We start from the raw sequence: 4,986 nt of genomic DNA, 5'->3' as shown, positions 1-4,986 counted from the left end.
AAACATTGAATTAATTAAACTGTGGATGGTGGTGAAACAGCACCAGAAAGATCTTGGAAAACAGAACAACAAATATCTTTGAGAAAACATTTCTCTTTGTGAAGTTTAATTGCCAATCATGGAAAGCTTGTATCATGTGAACGCGCCGACAGTTTTGTTGTCATTACTTAGAATTCCTCATGGGGGAGACAGAAACTACGCACTATAGCTTTAAGGTTTTCATGCCACCTTCTTAGCCACATCACTCTTGCAAAACAGATTTTTCTCCCAATGACACTTCAACCTGGTTAATGAACAGCTTACAATCAAAACATATTAGAAATAGTTTACCAAAATGGAGGCATTTGCAATATCATGCAATACACAGCTGTGCCATGACTTGTTGATGCGTGTTTTCTGAAAAACTGAAAGTGATAAAGTTTCAAAAATCTTGTCTTGTCGGCCTTTTCTTCAACAAACATACTGTAATCTACTACAACTGACCGTGTCTTGTGTTCAACAACGAGCCAAATGGTAGCATGTACCTACGCTGGAAGAGTAGATGTCCGAAATCTGTAGCAGTTGCAAGCAGACTGTTATTGTTATCAGGCTCCAGTCAGGACTCATGGTCATAAAGAACATAATATTACTTTCTTCTTATGAACACACTGGAAAGCAGGCCAGTTCTCTGATGACCAGCTCCTTACCCCTCATCTCCTCTCCTCCTTGATCTTTCCCCACTGTTTGCTTTACTTTATTTTCTGTTTTTTCTCCCCCTCCCCCTGTAATTTTTTCGTGCAAACAATAAAATTTCATCTGCGCGGGCTCTGGGAAAGGCGGCCCTCGGATTGGCCCTTGCCCGTACAGATGCTTTGAATTTACAGGGCTTTTCTGCCTGCGAGGAGAAACAGGGAGGGATGGATGGATGGATGGATGGTGGGGTGGAGGGGAAGAGATGGGAGGGGTTGAAAGGGGGGTGAAACCTGCCTGTATTTCCTGGGGATTAGGCGTCAGATGGGCGCCCTCAGAGGAGGTCTCAGGTCCTGGCCTCCCTGGATGGCTGGGAAACTGACCCCCATCTGACTCCGTGGTCTTCTTTGTGCCCTGCCAGCATGTAGCCTCAGGACAGGACCGAGGCCTGGGCTCTGTCCCACAACCAGGCCGGCTCACCACCGCCTGTATGGCCTGTCACGTTTATACCTTATACATACATTACGTTAAACTAAACATTTGTTTCTTAAGGATAACTCCAGTGTAGTACAATTCAGGTCTGACTTCTGTCATAATTTTTATCGAGATTAATGACATTGTAATCATGAGGTTATTTACTAAAATCTGAGAACAAGACAACATCTTTGAAAGAAGTCCAACAGGGCAAGAAACTCAAGCAGTCAGACAATCAGACAGGTTGTGAACAAAGGTTGTGGGTATGCATACTCATTTGTAAGAGAAAGTGAACAACCTTAACAGCTTTGCCCATTGATCGTCTGACTTTGTTGTAGCAATGTCACCAAGTTCCCAGAACTTTGATGAGTTCAATGTTATCATAACCCAGAGAAATAATGACCAAAACTATGAAAATAAGACAGTTAAATTAAGCAAAGTTAAACAAATGTAGCTAGTGAACCCTAACTTTAAAGGACCAATCCATGATCTAAATGTAAACAAAAGGGCCTCCGCTACACCAAAATTTAAAACACAGATTTGGAGCCGGCTCTCACTCCGATACAGTGACTTAAATTAGACAACAACATTTGAGGTATTAATATTTTAAGATGTCTAAGGTTTGTTTACCTCAGTAAATCACTCAAATGTATATGGTCCTCCATATGGAGTCTTGATTTTCACAATAATACGTTATAATTTGAATCATAGCAATTTTCTGATGAAGTTCACAAATCATGATGTTTGTAAATATTTGCTGATCTGGCACCGCCATTTGATAGGAAGAAGACACACCAGCAGTACTTTACGTTTGGGCAATAAAACTACTTGATTAAAGTGGCTATAATCAAAATTTTTATAATAACTATGGATCACATGACCTCTTAACTATCAAACGGTTGCTTGTAGTGGCGAACCCAGAGAGGACCATCACCCGACTCTACAGCTCCCCTCAGCTCTTCAAAGCTCAGCTAAAAAGCCCTGATAAACCTATTGTATGCTACTTACTAAGTATGTTGCAAGTACTTACAAAGCACCAACAGACAGAAAGACACAGTTAGAGACTAGGTGGTGACCATAGTGGAGCATTTAGCTATCCTGGCTCCGCCCTCCTACGTACTTACGCATGTCTGGGTTTGCAGTATAGTCTTGGGTTTTCTCCAGCCAAATTTTTGGCAGTCCAATCAGCGAACAGAGGGAGTGGCTGAGAACAATGACATTGAGGCCATGTGCTAGAGTTGTAGTTCCGTAATGGCGGCGGAGAAAGATGTGAGCGAAGCCATTCGGTCTGTTGAGGCAACGCTGCCGAATATCCAGAAGTTAAAGCCCGAGCAAGAACAGTCTTTGCTGAGTTTTGTTGGTGGCCATGATGTTGTGGCCCTCCTCCCCATGGGGTTAGGGAAAAGTTTGTTTCGCTAGCGATGCTAAGGCAAACGCTAGCGATGCTAAGGCAAACGCTAGCGATGCTAAGGCAAACGCAAGCGATGCTAAGCCGACGTCACGACCAAACGTTAGCGATTGGTTATGGCAGATCCAGAGTGGCTCTGGGCAGATCCAATAGTTTTAAACTTCAACAGAGTACCCGCCTTTAAGGAAGTTAACACTTGTCAATGGAGAGTGGCCAGACTCTCTGTACAAATTAAATGTACAAGAGTCTGGTAGGACCAGGCTAGCATTTAGCAGCTGAAGAGACAGATATTTCCCTCAGGAGTTGGTGGAGACCAAAAATAGAGCTAAAAGGAGAGTAAATATTTGATGGAAATTTGCCAGGTCACCAGAAACACAACTCCAAAAAAATGCTTATGTTGCTCCACTTTATGTCTGTTGAATGTGTAAGTAGGCAACACTGTTTACTTACATGTGACACTTGAAAAGTGATGATATGCCAATGGCGTGTTTACATCTTAATGTTTATCCTCTGCCACCAAGTGGCCAAAAAAATCAACTGTTTAAGGTTTGGAAAAGATGGCCTTCATGTTTAAAAGAAGCCGACACTGACTGTTAATAGGAGAAGGGATGTTTGGACACTGCACAAGAAAAGTCATTATTCACATGACCACCTACCCACTATGTCAGGAAAATATAAATATGTTTTAACACGTGTTGCTGGAGCTGTGACCCATTTTCAAAAAGAGAAAATGGAATCTTATAACCAGGAACACAGTAATGTCTTCAAAGGTTTAACTTGAATACCGTGATGGTGTGTACTTGATAGTGGACCTGACTTCCTGTCATTACTCGACATTAACTCCTGCAGTAAATGTCCTTTCAAAATTGTCATGTTGTAAGTTGGTCACGTCAGGAGACAACTAGTTGAAAGTTGTGGATGACAATGAAAACTTCTGTTCTCGGTTCCAACACCGTTGAATATTTTTGTTTTTGAATTACTACCCTACGGTGGCCGACAGGGGCAGACGCCCTGCAACTTAAGAAAACACATGCAAATAGACAAAACACAAGCAAATTAAGAAAACAACTTCATTAATTTGACAACACATGCGCAGCATTCAGCAAATGCGCTGCAAATGCACACAACACAACCAAATACATAAACGCGCTGCAAATACACACAATACAACCAAATACATAAACGCGCTGCAAATACACACAATACAACCAAATACATAAACGCACTGCAAATAAAAAACGATGCAAAAAGCACGCAAACCCCGAAAAAAGAAGCGATGCAAAAAGAAAAACAACTTCATTAATTTGACAACACATGCGCAGCATTCAGCAAACGCACTGCAAATACACACAACACAACCAAATACATAAACGCACTGCAAATACACACAACACAACCAAATACATAAACGCACTGCAAATACACACAACACAACCAAATAGATAAATGCGCTGTAAATATGAAACAATGCAAAAAGAAAAGCACACAAACCCAGAAAAGACATGGGTTTGAGACATGTTTTCTCTCGATTGGTGGGTGTGTCTCGGCTCAGGTCACAGGTGATACTCAATCAGCAGAGACGTCTGTAAACTCGTGGTGATAAAACATTTAAAACTGCATCAGCGTTTAACGTTGACGTTTGTTTAAGCCATATTACAGGAGAGGGTTTCATTTCGAGGTCTGAAAGGCGTTGGACTGGTGTAGAAATTTCTGTCTTTGCTTTTACTTTTGTTGTTTTCTGAGGTCTTGCTTCCATCATTCTTTTTTTGTCCAATAATAAGATGTGCTGAGATACTAGTTTGCATGTTTATTTTCATGTGTTTCATCTTTGTGCCGTTGAAAACAGGTCAGGTGGGGAGGTTCTATGCAAAACTGATTACAGGCCAGAAAATGGTTTGTATCATCAATGGGGGTAGTTATCAAGTTTAGCAACAATGGCATACTATTCCTAAACAATAGTGTTACACAAACGTTAAGCTCCTTTAAGCTTTTCCATGCCCAACTTTAACCAATGTATCAAAATGTCCTCACACTAATAATCTTCTTCTCTCACTGAGACGTTTGGTCCTCATAAGTACAGTACAGAAACACACACACACACACACACACACACGTAGAGGTGGAAGTTGAGCTGGGAATCCTTAGGCTTTTGAATGTGGCTCTCAGTCAAATCAAATATATGTAGCATGTCATCCTTCTGCCATTTGTTCTGCAACACTTCAAATTATGCTTACTTTATTACATTGGAGATGGATTTATTATTTGCTCAAGGACACACACATACACACACTTGTTTCCATGGGGGACAATGAAGTTTTCTCTTACAATTAAACTTCACACTCTCACACTATGATGTCCACAGTTCCTGGCAGCATCCTTAAGGTCGAAGCACAAAATGATCTCATAATTTCAAGAGGGACAACATTATGTTTTTA

Source organism: Sander lucioperca, chromosome 13 (assembly GCF_008315115.2).
Source record: "Sander lucioperca isolate FBNREF2018 chromosome 13, SLUC_FBN_1.2, whole genome shotgun sequence".
Classification (NCBI taxonomy): Eukaryota; Metazoa; Chordata; class Actinopteri; order Perciformes; family Percidae; genus Sander; species Sander lucioperca.
The sequence above is the reverse complement of the archived record's forward strand: the minus strand, read 5'-3'. Positions refer to the sequence as shown.